At 38.8% G+C, this 25,340-nt stretch overlaps 1 long non-coding RNA gene across 1 annotated transcript; it reads right to left on the reverse strand.

Moving 5' to 3' along the window:
• Positions 1–826: 826 nt before the first annotated feature.
• On the reverse strand, positions 827–18,429 carry LOC136839443 (uncharacterized). The gene is made up of 3 exons (XR_010853340.1): positions 18,385–18,429; positions 7,891–8,066; positions 827–1,086 (listed from the first exon to the last, which is right to left on the reverse strand). It is a non-coding gene; the product is annotated as an uncharacterized lncRNA (long non-coding RNA).
• Between the last annotated feature and the right edge of the window lie 6,911 nt (positions 18,430–25,340).

The following is a 25,340-nucleotide window of genomic DNA, read 5'->3' on the forward strand; positions in this document are numbered from 1 at the left end:
AATCTGATGCAACCTCTGATCTCCGGAGGTTAGATGTTTCAGCTACTCTGCAATCTATTAAGACATTATGGCAAGTCTCAATATAATGGTCCAAAATATTTTTTCAGAATTTGTTGATAAATCCTAGCAAGTCTTGAAAACTGGTCCATAATATATCTAAATTTTTGGTCCAACAGTTGATTTTACTGTCTGGTAAAACTTTCCCAACAAATTGTTATTCCGCTTGACCTTGAAATCTAGTCCAAAATATTTTATCCGAACTTTTGGCCCAAAGGTTGGTTTCATGTTTGGTAAAACTTTTGGGCGTTAGTCCTTCTAACCTGCTTCTGGTAAAACTTTTGGGTGTCATTCTTTCTGACCTGCCTTTGGTAAAACTCTTGGATGTTATCCCTTCTAACCTGCCTCAAGGAAGCGGCTTCAGTGTCTAGTAAAACTGTTATTCCCATCAGACCAGTCTCAAAATTTTATAAGAATTTTTAGTCCAAAGGTTGGTTACAGTGTTTGGTAATGTAAAGTATCGTTTCTTTTGAACTATCTCAAAGCAGTTCCTTCAGTGTTTGGTAAACAACAACCCTCAGACCAGTCTATTGGTAAACAACAACCCTCAGACCAGTCTAAAGGAAGTTGGCTTCAGTGTCTGGTAAACATAGTGTTCGAGACCAGTCTAAAAGAAGTTGACTACAGTGTCTGGTACAATTCTGTATTTTGCCCAGTAAGAGCTATATCCTGGTTTTGTTGAAATACTTTCTTATTTGAGGTTTAGTAAAGTGAGAACAATAGAACGACATCACGACACAAAAGGTTTAGGAATAAGGAAAAAGGAGGCTAAATATTCCTACTTTTTATTATGCAGTTCATCTTCATATACAACTATTTTGTACTGCTTTGGAAGCTGCTGCACTGGATCTTTGATAAATTCTTGGTCTTTGTTCACTGTAACAAACAAGGTTAAATATTCCCACTTTTTATTATTCATTTCATCTTCATATACCATTATTTTGTACTGCTTTGGAAGCGGCTGCACTGGGATCTTTGATAAATTCTTGGTCTCTGTTCACTGTAACAGACTTTTGTATGTCAGCCATCCTGGAAAGAGATAAGGAAACATCAACAAAGAAACTTTCCAAAAACATGTATGACAATGTACTATAATATGTAATGTTATAAATAGTTGCTCATATTAAATACAGTAAATGGTAATGGAGAAATTAACATTTTTACAAAAGACAATATCGCCTCCATTCGGAGCAACTACATTAGATAAAGTTCATAATTGTAGGTTGATATATTTTTGCAAAATGATATAGTGTTCCTCTGCTAATTTATTGATATTTTTGCAAGATGATATATCAACTTAACTTTCTGCTTTTTTATTGTTGATTTTTTTTATTGATGATAAAACAATTAATTTTCTGTTTTTCAAACAAATTGGAGATGTTGTTCCAGTGGGAGGATTTATTGAAGGAAATAAAACAATTATTTTCTGTTTTGCAGGGAGAGCTCAAACAAATGGGAGATGTCCTAAAGTTCCAGTGGGAGGAAGAAAGGAAGGAAATCTGAAGAGGCACAAATTTGTGCCTAAGACTCAATTCAGCTTGAACATCTGCCAGTGCTAAAGACTCATTTTAAAAATAGTCAGCTTGGACAACAAAATTAAGCCAGTGTGAAATATCTGACAATGGTAACAGCACTGGGAGAACTCCAGTTACAAAAGAAACTTCAACAGGAAACACAAATTTGTCCAACTAAATCTGCAAGCTGACTTTCATCTCGGAGACACGTCTTGAAGCTAAAGTAATTGAGGTGGGTGCTACAAATATGCAAGAATTTTCCAAGCATGTGAAGCATTCACAAGTACTCGGAGACAAGTCTTGAAGCTAAAGTAATTGAGGTGGGTGCTACAAATGTGCAAGAATTTTCCAAGCATGTGCAGCATTCACAAGTACTCGGAGACACGTCTTGAAGCTAAAGTAATTGAAGTGGGTGCTACAAATGTGCAAGAATTTTCCAAGCATGTGAAGCATTCACAAGTACTCAAGTTGAACATTACAATTATGGGGAAGATCTTTAAATCAACCAGCTCCTCATTAACTGAACTAGTTATGAAAACAGAAGTATGTTCTAAAAGTTACACCTTTGTGGCACAGGAGGGAACAGAACTGGTGTTATGGTCGCAGAGTTACTCCTGCTCTACCTATCCAGAATTGTACCAAACACAGCTCGACCATCCTGTCAACAAATGGGTATCTAGTGCCGAATTAATTTATCACTTCTGCCAACCTCAGTATTGTTCTGATGTTGACTGGTTTAACTGAGGCATTGGAGAGAAGGTAAGGTGAGGAGGACATGAACCTAGTGCCAATTTAACCTCGCTCTTAAACTAGTTTAAGGGATTGGAAAGAAGGCAAGGTGAGGAGGACATGAACCTAGTGCCAATTTAACCTAGCTCTACCACATCATGAATTATCACAAACCTAGCGGCAATTTAACCTAGCTCTACCAAATCCTGAATAACATGAATTACAGGTGAGGAGGACATGAGCACAGTGCTAATTTAACCTAGCTCTACCAAATCCTGAATAACAAGAATTACTAGAGAGAAGGTAAGGTGAGGAGGACATGAACCTAGTGGCAATTTAACTAGCTCTAAATCCTGAATAACAAGAATTGTCTCGAACTGAATAACAAGATATAAGACTGAATTAACCAAGCTGACCATCAATAACAATAATTTTGTCAATTAACCAAGCCTCCTGAATAACAAGAATTGTCTCGAACTGAATAACAAGATATAAGACTGAATTAACCAAGCTGACCATCAATAACAATAACTGACCATCAGTAACAATATTTAGAACAGACCCAGCTCGAACATTAATATTGTACTGGTATTATAACCTATGAGCTCGACCATCAAGAATTGTGCTGACTGAACTTGGCTTTATTACTTGTTATCAAGTCTGAATAAGAACAACTCAACTGTTCGTGACATCCAGCAGTGATAACAATTGTCAAAAGATCCAGAATCCAGTTAACTGTAAGATATGATGTGCTGTCATACATCAAGAGAAGTTACAAACCTCAGGCATTGTGTTGTTCCATACATGCAGAGAAGCTAAACTCAGTGACATTTTGACGAGGTAAGATGTTAACTGATTTTACTAAGCCCAGCTGTAACCTTTCCAAAATATCAATGTGCTAAGTAGGTGACATGATGTCATCTTCATAAAAATAAGCCATACCCCTATGTTCACTGTCATACATCAAGAGAAGTTACAAACCTCAGGCATTGTGTTGTTCCATACATGCAGAGAAGCTAAACTCAATGACATTTTGTTGAGGTAAGATGTTAACTGATTTTACTAAGCCCAGCTGTAACCTTTCCAAAATATCAATGTGCTAAGTAGGTGACATGATGTCATCTTCATGAAAATAAGCCATACCCCTATGTTCAGGGTCACAGACAAGAGAATGCAAAATGAAGACTTGGTGTTTGCTTCAATGTAACAGCATTGAGGAGAATGAAAACTAAAACCCAATGAGCAGCTGGAAGTGAAGCCGTTTGCTTCAATGTAACAGCATTGAGGAGAATGAAAACTAAAACCCAATGAGCAGCTGGAAGTGAAGCCAATGTTTACCTTAGAAGACTTTGTAGCACAATGTCAATGAATTAGAATAAAACTAAAACCCAATGAGCAGCTGGAAGTGAAGCCAATGTTTACCTTAGAAGACTTTGTAGCACAATGTCAGTGTTGAGGAGAATGAAAATCCAATGAGCAGACTTGGTGATAAAACTAAAACCCAATGAGCAGCTGGAAGTGAAGCCAATGCTTTACCTTAGAAGACTTTGTAGCACAATGTCAGTGTTGAGGAGAATGAAAATCCAATGAGCAGACTTGGTGCTTTAATGTCAAACCCAATGAGCAGAGAATGAAAACCCAATGTTTAGCTGGAACAAGACTTTGTAAATTTATGTCAGTTTGAGGAGAATGAAAAACCAATGAGCAGATTGAATAAAACTAAAATCAATGAATTTGGGGAAGCCAATGTTTTTACCAACATATCTAACTCTTGCCATATTGCAGTGTAACTGAAAATCCAATGAGCAGCTGGAAGTGAAGCCAATACTAAATTTACGTTAGATTTGAGGCTAGAGCAAAACCTATTCTATTGAATAACCCTATCAATGAATTTGGGGAAGCTGTTTGTGCCAACATATCTAACTCTTGCCATATTGCAGTGTAACTGCAAATCCTATTCTACTGACTGTTAGAGGCTAACCTTTTAGTGAGGGGAAGCTGTATGTTCCAACATATCCAGACTCTTGCCAGGCAAGAATTGCAACTGAAGTCATCATGCCATCATAAACTGAGAAGTCAAGCTCTGCCAACATATCCAGACTCTTGCCAGGCAAGAATTGCAACTGAAGTCATCATGCCATCATAAACTGAGAAGTCAAGCTCTGCCACTTAAGTTTTTATGTGCCAACATATCGAGAGACTTGCCAAGCAAGAATTGCAACTGAAGTCATCATGTTATCATAAACTGAAGTCAAGCTCTGCCACCAAAGTTTACCTTCCAAGACCCCAAACTCCTGAACATATATGCAGATTAAAACACTTCACTGGATTGCCCTGAAGTTTGCTACGACATGGTGGTGTTTGCTGTTGCATGGTGTACAGAGGAGCCGACTTCTTCACTAGTCTTCACTGTGCAACCCTGAGCTTGGTCTATGCTGTTGCCTGGTGTACACTACATGCTGGCGTATGCTGTTGCTTGGTGTACAGAGAAGTCATCCTCTTCACTAGTCCCACGGAAGTCTGCCGACTAGTTGACAACTATGTAGAACTGCTGAGTAATTGGTCTTCATTAGTAGACCTTGAATTGTTGACAGCGTGGTGTACAGAGAAGCCATCCTCTTCACTAGTCCCGCTGAAGTCTGCCGACTAGTTGACAACTATGTAGAACTGCTGAGTAATTGGTCTTCATTAGTAGACTTTGAATTGTTGACAGGAAAGCCATCCTCTTCACTAGTCCCGCTGAAGTCTGCCGACTAGTTGACAACTAATGTAGAACTGCTGAGTAATTGGTCTTCATTAGTAGACTTTGAATTGTTGACAGGAAAGCCATCCTCTTCACTAGTCCCACTGAAGTCTGCCGACTAGCTGACAACTATGTAGAACTGCTGAGTAATTTTGGTCTTCATTAGTAGACTTTGAATTGTTGACAACTATGTAGAACTGCTGAGTAATTGGTCTTCATTAGTAGACCTTGAATTGTTGACAGCATGGTGTACAGAGAAGCCATCCTCTTCACTAGTCCCACTGAAGTCTGCCGACGAGTTGACAACTATGTAGAACTGCTGAGAAATTGGTCTTCATTAGTAGACTTTGAATTGTTGACAACATGGTGTACAGAGAAGCCATCCTCTTCACTAGTCCCACTGAAGTCTGCTGAGTAATTGGCCTTCATTAGTAGACCTTGATTTGTTGACAACTATGTAGAATTGCTGAGTAATTGGTCTTCATCAATAAACCTTCAACTTCAATTCACTAGCAAGAAACACTCCTGTGCTGCTGGTCATTGTCATTATAAATGAGTTGGAACCTTCCATGGATTTCCTGATGACTGCCAAGTAATGCACAACTGAGTTAATTGGTCTTCATTAGTAGACCTTCAACATCAATTTACTATCAAAAAACTTTCACCACTCACTATCCTTATAAATAAGTTGGAACATTCCATGGATTTCCTGAAGACTGCAAAACAATGCCCAACTGAGTGTACATGGTCATTATGTAGAGAAGTAATCTTCTACACCACTTCTTGATTGAAATACCGGGCTTCTTGTACGTTGTCATATTTGTAGCAAGGTAACCCACCTTCGCCATTTCTTAAATACTGGGCTTGCCACAGTTGTCAATAAGCTGGCATACTCCCCATGGAAATTCTTGAAAATTATCAAGATCCTGCTAAGCCAGCTGTGCACTGTCTTCCATGCAGATAAGCCACACCCATCAATTCATCACACATGAAATGGAAGATCTAACTCCTTGGGCATTACTCAACATCTGAAATTTAATATAAGAACAACAAGTAGGCTAGTAATCTCGTGTAATTACACAAAATTATTGTAATGTTCCAAAAAATATGACCTGTTTCCTGATTTACTATAAGAATTTCACATTTAGCCTACATGAGGCTTGTTTTTGTGTGACTGTAAAATAAATAACCAAAACATAGTACAATGAGTATATCTATATATCCTGACAGCAAAATACCTACTTTCAAACATATGGCTGGCCTTTCAAGATTTCAAGAGGAAAAGTTGCTTTTCCACAATATGTTAAGGGTTCCCTATGCCACTTCACTATAACCAATCCTTTCCACTAGTAATACTGTCAGTTTTAAAAAGAACCTCATAAAAGAAATGTCCATAATGTAAGAATGTAAGTTCCATAAACATAAACCTAGTATGTATTACCTAGCATTTTCTGTTTGCTCTACAATCCAACATGACAAAACAACCATATGCTTGATTGTTCATTAAACCTATAAATAATTTGATTGTATTTTATGCTATCTTCAGCTCCTAGTGCCTTGATTATTCATTTCTTTAAAGCATCAGCTGAAAACCCTTATGGACAGTCAACAGACTGTAAACCCAAGAGGGCTGCAGAGAGAGACAAGTTAAGGAAAATGTGACAAATAAACATGAGGGAACAGACGATGAAACTGATACACATGAATTCAGGAAATGTCAACAGAGTGCAGGAATGAATTTGTTCCTCACTTGAACATTTGGAGATTGGAATCCTCAATTGAACATTTGGAGGTCAGAAGATTCCACAACTGCGCTAGGCAAACTATTCCACGTCTTAGTTGTGCCCAACATAAAATTCCTTACAAACTGCATAGTAAAAAATGGCAATATTTGCAGCAGTAGCCTGCCTAGTGTTGTAAGCAAACACAGCTAAGGAAAAAAAATGCAGTAAGTGCATTTAATGCAACAAACATAATGAACTCATTTTATGTCTACTCAACAAGTCAACAGTAAGTCAGAAAAATAAAGTGGCATCTCAAGAGTTTGAGATGCCAGTTAGCACCAGAAGACCACACTGGAGAACAGTACTCCAAACTAGGAAGAAGAAAAAGTTAAAACACATAAAACAGTTTCATCTTCTCCACAAGGAAAAGGGAAAAAGTTAAAATACTTTGATAAAACAGCTTTGTCTTCTCCACTAAGAAAAAGGAAAACTAAAACACTTGATAAATCAGCTTCATCTTCTCCACAAGGAAAAAGGAAAAATGAATAAATTTTGATGAAACAGCTCCATCTTCTCCATAAGGAAAAAGGAAAGAGTTGAAACACTTATCAAAACAGCTTCATCTCCACAAGGAAAAAGGAAAGAGTTAAAACACTTAGATACTCCTGCTGACGTGGAAGTAAAAGCTATATAATGGAGAGGTATGGTTCATTTCAAAAATTATTTTTGTTTACAGTAATTTGGTAAAATTACGTTTCCATTCCAATAATATCACATGTAAATGTCTCACATGAAAATATTCATAACCAACTCATGAAAATTTCATTCTAACTATGTACTTACAACGTGCACCACAGAAGAGAATACAGTACTCCCGATTCTCTCAGCATCCCTTTTCCTAGCCCACAACCAAGGGTTCATCTTTAATTTAGTCTTGCTTTGACTGGCAATCCAATTTATTTAGCTTTACCTTGCTCTAATTTTCATCCATGTCAGTCTAAAACTGTGATTCCTTGGTCTCATTAAACTACTTTACTTTACTGATATACTGTACCATGACCAGCATCATAAGATTTACTTTCTAGATTGCAGGAATGATAACAAAATAGGAGAGAACAAATACCTTTGTGGAGACACTGCATCTGTCATTTCTATTACAGGGTTAAGCTGCTGCTCACTTGAAGCATGAATAGATGGTTGCAATTCCTCCTAATTTTCCTTCTTGAGAGTGGTGTGGTATTTCTGTCAAATTCTCTTAATTTTCCCCATGACTCAAATCCCTCTTCAGTGACACTACACCTGCAAAGATTGTCAAAAATGTAATGCAAGAGAATAGTACAACTAAGTATTCAAAACAAAGCAAGCTTAAATATATATATAAAAAACTTCTGTGGTACAAAACTGCTGGAAGATAAGGTGGAACTTCTAAACCTCTTAGAATAAAATGATGTGTTTAAATCAAAACCAATAATCCATAATATTCAAACCAGAGTTTTACAGGAGTTTTGCAAACACTCGCCAGAGGAAATATACAGTATATAGGAAAAGGTATTCATAAAAATATTGAACCTCAAATGAGGCCTCCTGACTTTGCAGAAAAAAACCAAATCCACAAAATCGAATCTTCACACTACGTATGTCATACTCTTACACTGATCTTCATTCATATAGCTGACTCTCATAAAAAATTAATTTTATTATGCTTGTGAACTACCAACAAACTGACAATTTTGGCAAATTGGATGAGTATATAAGACTTAAAGGTTTGCCAAATTTTACAATATTGTTCAATAAGGAAGTGCAGAGATTTTTGCAGCTATAAACTTACAAAATACCATTCACATGGAAGGTTGTCATAGCCTAGGTGCTAATAGTATAATACATAATCAGACTGAACTGGTCTTGCACCAACATGGGATTCTGCTCCTGAAGCAGCTCATGGTGACTGTGTGAAGGGTGTCACCTGTGTTTAAGGTAGTTTCAGAGTCGTCCAAAATCCTCCAGTCATGGCGGTAATAGCAATCAAAGTGAGGTTACATACCTATACGTTGGGAAGTCCAATAAGACGAAGCTTCCAAATCATGTAGGATACGACAATGACTCCTAAGTGAGGTTGGTTAAGGTATTAGGTTGAGACATTACTTAAGGTATTAGGTTGAGACATTACAATGTTAAAATGGGATCAAGTTGATTAGCTATAAAGTAAATTCATACAATATTGGGGGGGCTGAAACTATTGAAACAATTCTTTATGATAGTTTTTGATGTGATGTTGAATTTGACATTCTTTTCACAAATGCTTGAATAATCCATTACAACACCCCATGATTAAAATAATATTGGGGGACCACAATGGGGAAAATGACAAATTTTTAATCAAGTTGTATTTTTCATAAGTAACATACCTGCGGTCTTAACAATGGGGAATTTCTATAGCGCCTGATGGAGTCCAGTTAAAATAACGCAAGGATTTTGGTGGCAATGGGAGAAAGCCAATGGGGGTGAAGGAGGAGGGTGCAGCCCGACCTGACTTACCTCAACAGTGCTGTGATGCACCAGTTTTTTCTCCAGCCCAGTTAACTGAATGAGGGGTGGCTTGAGGTGGGCCATATACGTTAAGAACGCAGGTTTGTTAGTTATGAAAAACAGAAATTGATTAACAATTTGTCATTTGTTCATACATTGAACAAACCTTCAGTCTTAACACGGGGAGACTTACTCTTGGTGGGAGGATAAAGTAAGTCTCACAACCAACTGGAAGTTCGGCCCACCTGGGCTCAATTTCTGGCCAAAGATAGGGCGTAGGAAGGAGTCGTATGTCTCTGATCTGTTAAACAAAAGGTTACCAAACAGCCAGACGTCTGGGCTAAGAGACATTGTGAACTCCTGCCTATGTTGTGTCTTGGAGGAGGGCAAGAACCTGTAATTGTCAGAGTAAACGAAATTTACATTAGCCACCAACCCTGTCAGTTGTCAGTTCCTCTCTTCCCTTGTCAGAGAGAGGGACTTGCTTCTGTTAAGGAATCTGTATTGTGCAGGAACAATCCAATAGTCAAATAGAAGGGAACTTACTCACCTGTATCTAACTAGTTCCAGCACATGATGGATCAAATCTCTCCACTGCCCACCGGTAGAGAGAAAAAGAAAGAGAAAGGAGGGAGACCTGTCATCCCATTCACTCTCACTTTCATAACCAACATCTTAGGTAAGATACATACCATCCCGCTAGGGGCACTGGATGAGCTACACAAGGAAAAGTGTCCAAGGACCTGTGGGCAACGTCCCGTAAACAGAAGGATGTGAAGGTGGTTTGGCGAAGCCATAGCCATGTACTGGACTTCAAAATCCTGTGAACCGACAAGTTCTTTTTGAAACAGATGGAAGGTCCTAGGCCCCTAACATCATGTGCTCTTGCATGCTCTGTATTGGTATCTGAATATGATGAAGTACTGTAAGCTTGTCTAAGCATTTCTCGTAGCCAAAAGGAGATGGTATTCTTGGACAATCTTTCTTGTTCTGGCCTGTGCTAACAAAAAGTCTTCGACATTCAGGTCCGAGATGCCGAGTCCTTTTTAGATAGCTATGCAGCACCCTCATAGGACATAAGAGTAATTCATCTGGGTTGTTACCAACAAAATCTCCAAGGGAGGGGATTGAGAAAGACTCAAATCTGTTATTGTCAACCAACGGATTTTGAGTCTTAGTTACGAATTCTAGGACATATTCAAAGGCTACAGACCCCCAACCCCTCATGTTTAACATTAAAAGTGTGTCCATGAAGTTCAACAGCTCTCTTTGAAGAAGCTAAAGCCAGTAAAAAAACAGTTTTGAGGGTTAAATTTCTGTCCGATGAACCCCATAAGGATTCATATTGATTACTTGTCAGATTAGGCAAATGGGGGGAAGGCGTAAACGTCCAGGTTGTTCCAAGGGTGTTGTAGGGCGTCTTCTGCCACTGCCAAGGGATCTGGAATGACCCAACAAAATACCTCTAGTTTTCTGTTGTATCTTTCACAAAAGGTCTACTGTTGGCCTTTCCCACAGATGAAAAAGCCTTTTGCTATCACCTGATGTAGTGACCACTCTGTCCCCAGTGCTTGACCCCAATGGCTCAGCTTGTCTGCCGCAAAGTTCCTCTTGCCTGGAATGTATCTGGCTTAGAGATCCACTGAGTGAGTGACCGCCCACTGGTGCAACTGTGCTGTCAGTTAGTGAAGTTGACAGGACACTAGCCCCCCTATATGTTGACATAAGCTAACATTGTAATGCCCTGCCACCCTTTCTTGAAACGCCTCAAGTGCTAAGAAGGCTGCTTTCAGCTCCAGGATGCTGATGTGAAGCTGTTTGTCTTGGCAATCCCACACTGCTGAAGTTAGATCTTCCAAGTGTGCTCTCCAACCCTCATACGAGGCAGCTGAGAAACATAATAAGTTTTGTCTTATTTCTGTCGAGAGAGGAACTTGAGAAAAGGGAGAATCCCTTGAAGGAAATCAAAACTCTTTTAGTCTCCACTGAAGAGACCGAAGGTGGATATGTCTGTGAGGAACAAGCTTCGCTAGGGACGACAGGTAACTGAAAACGACCTGCCACTGATGTGCTGGATGCTTCTGTCTTGATAGGAAGGACTGGACAATGCTCCTGAACTTGTTGATGTGTTGGTCTGATGAGAATACCCTCGCCGCTGTTGTGTCTATAAACATGCCCAGGTAAAGAATCCTTTGGCTGGGCTGCTGCGGAGCTTTCTTGGCTGTAGACGGCGAAGGCTGACGACCTCTGCAAGGTCCCATAGTGCCTTGAAGTCTTTTAGGAGAAGTGTAAGAAGTCTGAAGTATGGGCTTAGTAATGCTAGCTCCACTGAAGAGACCGAAGGTGGATATGTCTGTGAGGAACAAGCTTCGCTAGGGACGACAGGTAACTGAAAACGACCTGCCACTGATGTGCTGGATGCTTCTGTCTTGATAGGAAGGACTGGACAATGCTCCTGAACTTGTTGATGTGTTGGTCTGATGAGAATACCCTCGCCGCTGTTGTGTCTATAAACATGCCCAGGTAAAGAATCCTTTGGCTGGGCTAGTGCCTTGAGCTTTCTTGGCTTTAGACGGCGAAGGCTGACGACCTCTGCAAGGTCCCATAGTGCCTTGAAGTCTTTTAGGAGAAGTGTAAGAAGTCTGAAGTATGGGCTTAGTAATGCTAGCACGAGAAGGACCAGATGATATAGAGACGGCTTGATGCACAAGATGGTCATTGTTGTCCGCCCTACTTCTGTCGGCTGCAGCATCAAGCTGGTCCTCGGGAAGAGAGAGAAGGAGCTTAAGATATCTCCATTCCTCAAAGCTAAGACAGAATCTGTGCTAACAAATCTCGAGACCTTGGAAGGGGTGGCATCTCTCCTTTTCAGCAACCAGTTGGCCCACATGTTAACTGTTGAGCGAGCCAAGTATGAAATGGTCTTTCTGCCAGACCGCCACAACCTAATGCAGTGGCACTCTCTTCAGTGTTGCCCATAGAAGTGGCAGAGATCTTGGCCACTGCTGTTGACCATAAGTCAAGCCATGAAACAGTTTGGAATGCTGATGAACTGGTTATCTCCACAGTAGCTGCCTCCTGATGGGTGAAGGATGGGCCCTCCGCCTTAATTTGGTCTAAAGATAGGCCTGGGCCTAGACGAACCAGGTCTGGTGCTGCAATGCAACCTTGGGGATTGCGTAAAAATGTCTATGCTGAGGAAGTGCTGGAAGGGGCAACTTGAAAGACCTACTGGAACTTAGTGAACTGTCCCATCCAGAGTCAAGAGAATTCATTTGATTGAGAATGATGTCAGCATGATTAAAACATGGCAACCCCAAAGATGTCTTCACTTCTTTCTTAGGCCCAAGCAGGGTTTCAATACTCGAAGAGAAATCTGAAGTGGTTGCCACAGTCTCCTCAGCCAGGTCGTTATACCCACAAATGAGTTCAACGAACATGATTGCCTGCATCTTCTACCTCCTGGCCATGGGGATCATGATCTGGCCTGTCAACTGAGTCGGAGGAAGTCAAAACATCTTTATTCACCACTGGAGTGTAGGCTTGCTCAGGGCCTAGGACTTTCTTGGAGGCCTGAACATCTGTAGAAAGAAAAGGTATCTTGTCCTGATCCCGATCCCGTCCATGAGAAAGGGAGTGAGAACTATGAGGAGAGGAATGCTGTAATTGGTTACGTGACCATGCAGGACTCCCATTACGTGAAGGATGGTCACAGACGTGAGATTGAGGTTGCGGATCACAGTCCCTTCTGGGAGAACATGAGCGAGAAGAACGACAGGGAGAAGGCCATGGGTGGTTATGCAACTGTGTAGGGCTCTCAACCCGCATAGATGAGAGATGAGACACTGCCATGTGATCGAAAGCGAGGACTATGAGATCCACGAAGGAGAATGGTCCCGATCCCGAGTGTTCCTGCACAACTGACTTCTCGATGGGAGCTTTATCATCCTTTTTACGGCCTTGGGAAACACTTGTTCCTTGAACAGGACGAGTAGATGAAGACAATATCACAGAAACCTCCTGTGGAGAAATCCGATCTGTAGATTTGGGGTTCTTAGAGGACGCTTCTTTGGATGTGTGTTTGGCAGTACGGGAGTCAGGAACTGGGCGAGGTTCGGCGGCTAAGGCAGAAAAAACACGGCCATGTGCCTTGAAGGGAGCACAGCTATGCAAAGAAGCAAGAAGGCTTGAAGCAGCTCTAGATAAAGCAGGAATGGGTTCGACATGGACATGTCTGGACAAACAAGGGTCAGCTGCAGGAGAAGAGGAGCGAGAATCTGAAGAGGGCCTGTGAATCTTCTTGCATGGAGGAGCTATGAAGTCTCTCTTCCTCCAACATCCGACAAGGATGGACGGAACAGATGAAGAAGAGGAGGAAGATGTAGATGAAGATGAGGAAGGAGATCTACGAGTCTCTTCTTTGATTTCAGCAACTCAGTGCTGCCGTAATTATTCAGAAAAACATGTGGGAAGGCATGCAGTAGGACAATAGCCCGCCAAAGGTTGGTATTCCTGGTAGGCCTAAAGACATCCAACACTCAGAAAGCTTCTTCACATCCACCCCTGAAAAGACTGTACAAGAGGGAGCTGCCTCCTCCCTCATGGGGGGGGGGGTTCCCCCACCTCTCTTCCCCGAAAGAGCAGGGGCAGCAACATCAAATACAATATCTCCCGAACCCCATCTCGAAACATCTTGAGACGAAACAATAGAAGAATGAGAGGGAATAAAATCTTCCAGAAGAAGAAGATGCAAAGACAAGAGATTACGGCAAGGAAGAGATAGAACAAGAAGGAATTGATGCATCGGCTGCCATTGGGGGGCGAAAAGCCAACCCATGATGGTGCTGCCGATTGCTTCTTATTTCTCCTCTTCTTACCAAAATTCTGCCATTGCTCATGAGAGCAATTATGACACTTGGAACAGGGATACTTACATTACAATTGTTAGATCTGCACCTACTTACAAGTAGAATGGGGGTTTGTATCAGGCGGCCAAATAACGAGAACAAGGGTTGCTACCAATCCCTGGGCATCTTCTGAGGCCTAACTGCTTAGATGATATGAATGGGTTTGCATTTCTAGAAATGCAAAATATGCACAAATAACACAATATCACACAGAAAAACACAAAAACAAAAAGAGAATGAAAAACCAAAAACAGAATGAAACACCAAAATGAAAATAAAAAACCAGAACACCAAGGTGTAATAGGGGCAGTAAGTGCTCAAAGAACCAGCTTCTTGGCTAGAAAGGCAGTAGCGCTGTCTTGCTATGAAGGCGGTTAGACTGGTGTGTCACAGTGTTGTTGAGGCAAGTCAGGTCGGGCTGCTCCTGCCTCCTTCATCCCCAGTGGCTCACCAAAGTCCTTGTGGTATTTTAACCAGACTCAAGCAGGTGCTACAGAAATTCCCCTATGTTAAGCCCAAAGATTTATTCTGTGTATGAACAGCAAGGATTTTTAGGCAGACAAGAATGAAAATAAAGAATGGATACACAACCTAACCTAGCATGCCCATTCCTTGCCTGAATGGGTAGAAGCTCTATCTCTGACCCTGAACCAACCTAACCTGCCCCTAAACTTGCAGTCCCTGTATTTTAGAAATAAATACTCATTAGCACAGAAAGAATGTCAAATTCATAAAAAAAAATGACACAATAACCTAATTTGATTAATGGCCCAAAAAAATTGGTGCTTAGCCTGGGTTGGAAAAATATTATTAGCACAAATGTAAACACAACTACACATAGGAACAATGAGCCAAGCTATCATGCCCTTACCTCTAACAATCCAGCAGCCTCCCAATCTTACAGAACAAGCATGGGCATGATGAAATAATAAGGGTAAAATTTTATAAGTTGCCAATATAAAATAATACCACGTAAGCTAGGGGTGTTTACTGGTCACAATTTTGCTGTATTAGTTATGGAGGGGGAGGGAGGCTGATATTGTCTTACCTTAAAAGTCAAAATTTGATGAAAAGCTCTTTTCAAAAATCTAGGTTACAATTTCACATTGTGTATTGGCAACTTATAAAATAATACCATAATAAGTACCTAATGATTAAAGCTTCTGTGATTGTGAAGGTTAATTTACAATAAAGGTTCATAAGCCTAATTTCTCCTTTGGGCATTTTTCCCTTATGGAGGGAGCAGGCCAAGAAAATAATGACTCAAATAGGTTAGGTTAGTCTATTTAGAAATACATGTAAAACATACATACATACTTTCTACCTATGTCCACTGTTGCTGTTTTCAAGCATTTCCACAGAAGATCTAAGCCGGCTGTCCGCGGTGAGCTAGACTATGGCAGTTGACGTTTTTCTATAGAACTTTACCTGCTGAACAAGAATTTAAAAGTAATATTTTGTTGCTCAGCTCTAATTAAGCTGTAAATTATCTTACAACTGTAGCCGACGGTAAAGGAGACCCATTGGGAATCAGGGTTTTGGGTGGGGTAAAACACTTTCGAGAATAGCTAACGGTAAGGGGGACCCGTTGGGAATTCGGGGTTTTGGGTGGGGTAAATAACTTGAGAAATTTGGAACATGAAATACAAGCGTAAAAAAAAGGGCGAATAAATGGACAACGGGAGCCATTTCAAAGGCACTTTTCATGTATTACTACTACTGCTGATTCCTGGCCCTATCACGCATGCGCGGTCTTACAGGGGAGCTCAATGCCTCCAAGCACTTCAAATGAGAGAGTAGTATTCTAAGCCGGTGTTCCGTGGTGAGTTACACTGTGGCAATTGACGTTTTCCTGTGTTACTTTACTTGCTTTACAAGAATTTAAAGTAATATTCTTTTTACATTTTCTGTAACCCCTGTTGCTAGCACGTGCAGCGCAACATTACCACCTGCCAGAACATACCAGCTTGCCAAGAATATTTCAAAATGTGGATAAGGCGTGAAGCGCCGTTCTGCCACCCCCAGACTGAAAGTAGAAATGGTAATATTTTGCCGGTTGGCTGTAGCTAAACTGTAAACTTTGTTTACTGTTTACGTTTCTTCGCCCAGACCGAAAGCTGTGGTGATTTGAGAAACCACACACAATTTCTGTGTATATGTGAATCCATGCAGAGTTTCTGTGATTGAGGACTTGATTTGTTTTGTTTGTTCGTGTAACCTAAAAGTGAAATTTAAGTTTGCAGAAGCATTGGAACTTTAGTTTGTATGAAAAAATGTACATTTTGGCATAAAGTTTGTTATGAGATTGCCCTTCTGTACTTGAGTTTACATTTGAGATTGTAACTTTGTCATCATCAGTATGAAACCAAAATTGTAATGTTCCATTTGTCATGAGTGAAAATATTATATTTTGTAAAGCTAATTTGAATTTATGAAGGGACAATATCATTTTGTAACACTTATCTCATTATTTAACTGTGACTTATTATCTCATTATTTAACTGTGACTTATTTGCCACGAGTCATTTCTAATGTCGTTGTTTCCCGGCAGGAAGAAGGCGTCTGGAACAGCTACAGATAAGTCTTCCATGTTTGTAAGACTATGTTTTTTTCGAAAAAGATAGTCATGTCCTATCTCCAAGACCTTGGTAGCTGTGGGAATCATATTTGTAAATCTTATATTCATTGAGATTTCAGTACCTTAGCAATAAGCTTTAGTAATACCTACCTATGACTGACTTGTTTGAGATTTTCATTAACTAGAGTACCCTGATAGCCTATTTCGTGTTTACATTGCTTACCTACCAAGTGGACTCTTGATTTTCATACTAGGTATATATCTGTTTCAGTTACATTTAAGTAATAAACGTGATGTTCAGTAAGGTGAGGCATTAAAGCCTGTGATGTAATTTTGGTGTACTAGATATATATATATTTTTCTTAATTATATTTTGTTATAAATTTGTAACAAGCTTTTCATTTGAACCTAGACCTAATAGTAGTAGCTATATCTTGCATCAAGTCAACAAGCTACGGTAGGCGTTGGGTTGTTAGCCTAAGCTTAGAGCTTATGGTGATTGTACCAGTGGGAGTAAGCCACTACAGTACCTGTCAATATACAGATTTAGTATAGTACTAAGTACCTCAGAAACTTTACAGTTCATAAGTAACATCTAGGCTAGTGATTACTTGGCTAACCTAGAGTAACCTACCTATTCTAATGTGTTCATTCACCACTGAATGAATAGTTCTGCTAGCCCAACATCACTTGTTGGATGAATGATCAGTCTTATGTTCTGTAGCTTGCAGTTAAAGGGTGGTTGTAGACTGATTCAATACAGGGTGATAGCAAGCACCACTGGAAGCAGTTGTTTAGCCTAATATATTGTATTCACCACAAAAGCTTCGAATAGTGTGCAGTCGAGCTAGACTATGGCAGTTGATGTTTTTCTATGTTATTTTACTTGCTTTACAAGAGTTTAAAGTAATATTTTGCCGGTCAGCTGTAGCTAACCTGTAATTTACCTATGAACTGTATAGGTCGGTGCAGGGGACCCGCTGGTACTGTCCTGTAGCCTTCAAAGGTCAATTACAGTAGTTACAGCCCGCCACCAAAATATCATTTTAAATTCTTGTAAAGCAAGTAAAATAACATGGAACGGTCAACTGCCATTGCCTAGCCCACCGTGGACAGCCGGCTTAGAATTACCATTTCCACAACTTCGAGAGACATTCTTTGTTAAGACTTGCAAGTTTATAATGCCAAGTACACCATTTATAATATTATACCAATGTAATGGCCTTGGTAACTTTTCTGCCAATTAAATATTCAAATGTTCCCAATTTGGGACCACACCCAATATACATACCATCCTTGCTGGACTTCAGTTCCACTGTAGGTGTCAAAACACGGTCTTCAAGTTGAAAAATATCAATCGTTCTAAATAGAGTTTTGTGGGAAACATATACACTTGAACAAGTAACAAGTATTAATTGGAAACAAGATGAATTTTTAAAAGTTGATATATATGAACTGGCTAGGCTAGCCTACTGTATGTTACACAATTTTGGCCTATGGTACTGGCTACATAAGATTTCATTGAGCTGCTCAATAACAAATCACCTTCAAAGACAGACCAAATTTTCCATAAAGGTAACTTGTATTTTTTATAAAATCTACGAACCTGATCCTTTCGTATCTGGAGCACCAATTCGTGTGTTGGACCGGGCCATGCACTCAATAACAAGGAAATGCCCACGAAGGCGGGGAAAGGATATGGCCTTTCATTCGACTTACGGTCGCAAGATGGGGATGTAGTCTGGTTGATTAACCCATAAAATACAGCGTCAAGAAACCAGCTTTTACTATCAACGATTCAAAGTTTTCGCCTGACGGACGAAATCTGTCAGCAGTGTTGCCAGATGGCCCTTAGGAAAATAGGCTACACCTACAACTAGCATTAATATCGCCATGAAAATGGCTATATCCAATCTTCAAGAGCTAGAAATACGGCTAGTTTCTTTGTGCCGCCGTATTTGTACATTCTAGATATAGATGCAGAAGCTATGTGCTATATTTTAATATATAAATATGATGTACTGTCTTTTCTTATATTTTATTTACATATCTTGTGAGATGAAGTTCAGCTGTTCATCATTTTTTTTCTTGTGAGCACGATGCTGAAGGCTGGTCTGCTGAACTTTGGCCTGAATGTCGAAACTTCTGGGAAGTTATAAGTTACAGAAGTTTCTGACATTCTCTTGTGGCCATATTGTGTGTTTGAAGTGTGGCAAACTAAGGATTGTAAGAGCAACAGAAGACAGCTCGTGGTAACGGCCCAAATTTTAGTGCCATTTGTTTCACGCCTTGTTAGCCTACTAGTGTTACATTTGATCACTGGAGTTCAATTTTTGTGATATTATCCCCATTGACACTCGAAGATTCAAGGAGAGGGGCAACAGGATATTTTACTTCATGTAGGGCATTTGAAACACTCAGCAGTGACGTAGTTTTTAACACTTGTACTGTACACTGTCTCGGAGCCTGTGGAGAGTTCTTTGATGAGAGTTATGAAAAATGTGACCACCGTTCCCAGTGTTTTTGCTTTCGATCCGTAGGCAGATGGTTGGGTAGTTCTGAGAACAATTTCTCAGTTTCGTAATCAAAATACAGTCTGTGATTAGAAAAAATCCAAAGCTGAAGGAAATATCGCTCTTTGCACTAGATTTTCAATCAGAAGTGTCAAGTCATCAAGTAATTTTACAAGTTTTAAAATCTCGCTTTCTGAGTGGGCTTGTAAAAAAAATTATGTAAGTCGGGTCAGTCATTAGATTAAAAAACCTTGTCCAAATTAATCTTTTATGAATTAAATATCTTCAAAAACAAATAATTCCATATGGAGTTTGATATACACTATACACTGCACAGTTACACATGTTAAATGCTTTCAGGAACGTATATTTTACAACTGATTATAAATGTATACATTAATGGTATCTCTCTCTCTCTCTCTCTCTCTCTCTCTCTCTCTCTCTCTCTGTGCTGAGACTTAACTGTTGCGAGCTAATTTCCCTCCAACAAGTCGTGTAATTCGTGATATTTCCAGCAGTTACGAGCTGATACACATAAAGAGAATGTGTGACTTGCAAGCGTTCCTTGGGTACGATCCCAAACCTTAACCCCGGCACTACCAACACCCCATCCCTCTCAAAGACCCCAGCCTTTTTAGATACAGTAATCTGGAACTGTTATTTACGTTATGATTTAATACCTGATGCATTTGAGTACCTGATACATACTGAGGCTATAATTATTTGCTTTAAAACTTAAAATCGGCTAAAAAATGGCTAGAGAATTTTGGATTTTCGGCTGTTGGGTAAATGTAGCACTTTTTGCTAGATCTTGGTTATGTTAAATCTAGCAGAAAAATGGCTAATTTGGCAACACTGTGTTAGTGTCCTGCTAGTGGTATAACTGACTAATTTTCTTCCTTTCAATATTTACTTGTTAGTTTGTTATTTTTATTACTTTATAATGTCATATTGTACTATTATGTTATTATAATGTTTATTTTATTACAGTAGAGTGCTGAAATACGCAGATGATACGTAGGTGATTATTCAAATACTGAATTATGAAGCTTTTATCAGCAATTCATTTCAGTGTGTTACCATCCAAAACATTGAGTAAAGTAATGCCATTTCCGTTATTCAGCTTGAAAATCTTTATGAAAGACCTCGAATGTTTGCTCTTGGCCACAAATTTCATCTGGGGAAACTTCCCCACTAAAAAAAAAAAAAAAAAAAAAATAAATAAATAACGATCAAACACAGACTTGGAATACTGTAGAAAATTTCAATTTATTATCTCCAGTGAAAGTTTCAGGGCGCCGGTTCCACCAAACTTCATCTGATTCTTGATTGTCTCCGATAAAACCTGAAATAGAAAATTGATCCAAGGCAGGTTTGTCTGTGTCTGCGTTATAGTAAACATTAACATATTTACTACTGTCACTATCAGAATTACCTGATAGTGATGCTAGCAGCAGTGGCTCGTGAAGCTCTACAAGCAGCACAGGGAAAAGTTTTTTGCAGTTACAATTTAGTTTCACATCGCGATATTCTCTCTCTCTCTCTCTCTCTCTCTCTCTCTCTCTCTCTCTCTCTCTCTCTCATTGCATTGCAGGAAATTCCACTATAATGATAAATCCATCTACATTGTAACTTAAACTTGACACACTTGATTTTCTACAACTCTATAACCGGAAACTTTGGGGATGATATTCAAAAAAACTCCAAGATGCTGAGGTCACCAACAAGAAGCAAAGTTCAGCTGGAACCCCATCTTAAACACTACACTTCCGCCTGCATTTTCTTCCGTGAGCATCAAGATGATACGATTCAGCACACGACCAAACGAAAGCATTACAATTTTCTCTTCACCTTCAATAAAAGCCTGTCAATAATAGGTGTTTATCCAGTCATCGTCCCCCCTTCGGTCATTGGAGCGCCATCCTGACCTAAATAACGTTTTCTGGCATGTTGTTACATCTTACCGCCGAAATATCACCAATTAGACAATATTTCCTCTATTTAGGCGCTCAAAACTAACGATGCATATGGTTACTCCAGAACTGTTGCACGGAACGAACCTAGGAAACCTCCACTTCCCCATCAATACTGACCGACTGGTGTTAAGTTTGGCATTTGCAGAGAAAATGCAACATGTTCAGTGTGGCGTCGGAAAAGACGTCTTACGTTCGTGTGACATTCTGACCTAACGCCATTTGATCTCGAGGCTTGATAGCAGGGCGCGACAAACGACAGAAAGCAGAAACAGAGAACATCCATCTTCTGCAATAAAAAGCGTAGATTTAAAGACAGCTGAACATGGGATTGTAGGATTCGAGGCCATTTCATGACTGTGACCCACTTGCTGTGTGGTTCTCGAGTAACCCTGACCTCTGCTCTGTATTACAGAGGAAGAAAAGATATTTATAACATGGAAGTTTCAAACTCTGGCTCTGATTTCCTTTTCTTACTCTGGAAATGCAATTGTACTGAGATGGTTGGCCTACCATAAAACTTAAACGGTTGCATTAAGCAAAGAATTTATTTAGATATGACTCTTTTTATAGATTCATATACATATAAACTACAAATAAATGTATATGATATGATATATATATATATATATATATATATATATATATATATATATATATATATATATATATATATATATATATATATATATATATATATAATACACACACACACACACACACACACATATATATATATATATATATATATATATATATATATATATATATATATATATATATATATATATATATATATATATCTGGAATAGATACATTATGACCCAATTACACACCTTTTGGGGAAGATGCAGTTAAGTGAGAGCCTTGGCTGAGGGGTGCACTGCTCAGTTCACGTCCTACGGCCTACCAGTGAACCAAGCTGTAAATGAGTACCATCTCCTGGGGTCAAGAAAAGGGCATTGGCCTTATAACCTAATCCCAAAAGACTTGCTGAGAAGCCTGAACCTATTCCATTCTGTTACTACTCCTAACAACAATATATACATACATATATACACATACATACATACATATATACATACACATACATACATACGTACATACATGTATAATTAATAATGGATCCAGTACCTATGTGTGTTTGGAGTTACGAATACTGACATGAATTTTAGATACGTATTGCATCTACGCATCCTTATTGTTTGATTGAGATAGCTTCAGAAAACGTTAACAGCGGCACAAATTGTTATTTTTGTTTTCCCTACTTGCCATAGTAGTACTGGAAGCGCAACAGCCAACCACTTTCCATAGTTTAGGAAGAATGTTATTATCAAAATGAATTCTGCTCACTTATATGAAGAGATAGCCTGTAAGTGCCCTTAGCTTCAAATTAAAGTAAGTCCTCAGTAAGTAATGAAGAGCGCCGCCCACTACCTTCTGACTCACAAGTGTGACTTTACCGAGCTCTGTCAAGTCTGTGTATGACAGCTGAATGTATGAAATCGGGTATATTATAAAGTTTGTACTAAAGAGCATTCTCTGGTACAATGGTATCCTCGCACCTTGCAAATGAATCCCCAAAACCCCGGCCTCATTAGGTAAGACTCTGCTCTGTAGTCATGATGCTCGAACGGAAAGACTTGCAACACTCCCTTGTTTTCTTCCCCTTCGTGACTGACAATCATGCATAATAATAATAAAAAAAGGTTCGTCTCTGAATCTACAATAATCTTATTTATAGTGTAATTATATGAACATATTTTTAAACATATTTGCACGCATAGCTATAAAAAATGGAAGCAAACTTAAAAAAATGCGCGTGAAACCTCTTGTATATGTACAATTTTATGGGATATACGTGTTCATATACAGCATACAAGAATGTATATATATATATATATATATATATATATATATATATATATATATATATATATATATATATATATATATATATATATATATATATATATATATATATATATATATATATATATATATATATATATATATATATATAGACATACACAGACACACACACATATCTATATAGAATGTGTGCGTCAGGGTTACTGTTCTGTATACTCTCTTGTTATGTTTATATAATAAATGTGCAACCTCCTTTATATATGATCACCAATTTATCTTATGAACTTTCCTCCTAGTAATAATAGTTTGTTTTCATCTTCCGATTTCATATTAAATTACTAAGTTTTCGTCAATATTTCCCCGTATACATAGTATATAAATGATGAGCGTTGCCTCCTTCGCTCCTATTACTTGTGTAACATTAAGGATAACGTGACCCGGATGAGGATTCGAAGGAGGATGTACGGTAGAGGAGAAAGTTGGCAAAGGACCCAGTCCGTCATGGGGCGTGCGGAGGTTGGGGGGGGGGGCGCTGGGGGGTCTGGAAGTGGGTTGTCAGGAAGGGCAGGCACCGGATCCTGGTTTCACCCCTCGGGAGATCAAGTTGACAGTGTTGCCAATGTGTTCGATTTGTTGCACGATAATGGTCGCTTTCTTCCCTGTTTCCCGAACATCTTACGCAAAAAGCGATCTTCGTCCTTAATTAGAAAAAGATATCAACCTATATACATTATAGTATTTATTTAATTTATATCGTTAAGGGAGCTATTCTCCATTGCCCTTACTTCTAATGGTGCATGCAAGGTGTTGTTGTGGACTTATAAAGGCAACAATTTTTTTTTTTTGCATAAACAGGGGCACCGCTGCTAACTTTCTTTGAGACAATGAGAGGTGTTCCCTGAAACATTTTACGACAAGGCACTCGCTACGTTGGTCAGTGTCTTAGAACTGTTTTTCTTGAAAAAGAAGTTTGCCTTTTAGGGATCTCAATCTCTCCCCACTCACGTGCGCGGCCACACGCATTTTATATATATATTTATATATATATATATATATATATATATATATATATATATATATATATATATATATATATATATATATATATATATATATATATATATATATATATATATATATATATATATATAAACTGAATCACGAAAATATGGAACGTGATCAATATATAAAAATGACAAATTTCAAGAAGGAAAGGAAACATTGGGGTACTGCAAGGCCTTTCGACTTCTTGCCCTTTACTCAGTAAAGGACAAGAAGTTTAAAGGCCTTGCAGTACTCCATTGTTTCCGTGTCCTAAATGAATTTTGTCATTGTTATATATATGTATCCTATATATGAATTTTGTCTTTATATATATATATATATATATATATATATATATATATTATATATATATATATATATATATATATATATATATATATATATATATATGTCTTCTTTATCAAAATTTAAAGAACACTTTTATGGGTGTCAGTGATAAGTTAAATTTCACAGCTCACTGGATTTCACTTAAAATTGGGATCTAGTGCGCAGGTAAAAGTCATGACGTCACGCGGTCTACTCACGGTCTTTGGTGATCTTTGACTAATCAGTTTGTTTACAAACAAACACAGTGTGTAGACCTTGCTTCCGCATATTTGATATCGGTATTGTCCGTAATAGCGGCTTTATATTTTTCTCTTTCTTGCTGCACTAGTGATGGTTTAAGCAATATGCCCAACGGGTGCTTTGAAAATAGAAAAAAAAAGGATCTTATTCTTCCTAGGTTTCCTACGGACGACGGCACAAGGATGACGTGGATCCACCTCTGTAAACGAAAAGATCTTATTAACGCTGATAATGCACGAACATGCAACATGCACTTTGATGCGATGCCTATGTGAGAAAAATATGATGTATGAACTGCAGGGTAGGCCAGTGCATAAAAATCAAATGAAACTGAAGAAAGGATCAGTCCCAACGCTGCATATGCCCACAACAGAAAACTCCATTATGTCTAAAGGTAAGCAGCTGTTAACTTTTATTTTCTCGCAGACTAACGATAACGCAGGAAGTGTGTTTCTTACTGTCTAAAAGACATTCGCTACATTGCCTTTTCGTCTTCAAGCAGGGTAATCAACAGCTGGAAAACAATGGAGAGAGTTTTGTCCATTGTGTTTGAACAATAAAAAGCCTGTTTT

Source organism: Macrobrachium rosenbergii, chromosome 6, assembly GCF_040412425.1.
Source record: "Macrobrachium rosenbergii isolate ZJJX-2024 chromosome 6, ASM4041242v1, whole genome shotgun sequence".
Lineage (NCBI taxonomy): Eukaryota > Metazoa > Arthropoda > Malacostraca > Decapoda > Palaemonidae > Macrobrachium > Macrobrachium rosenbergii.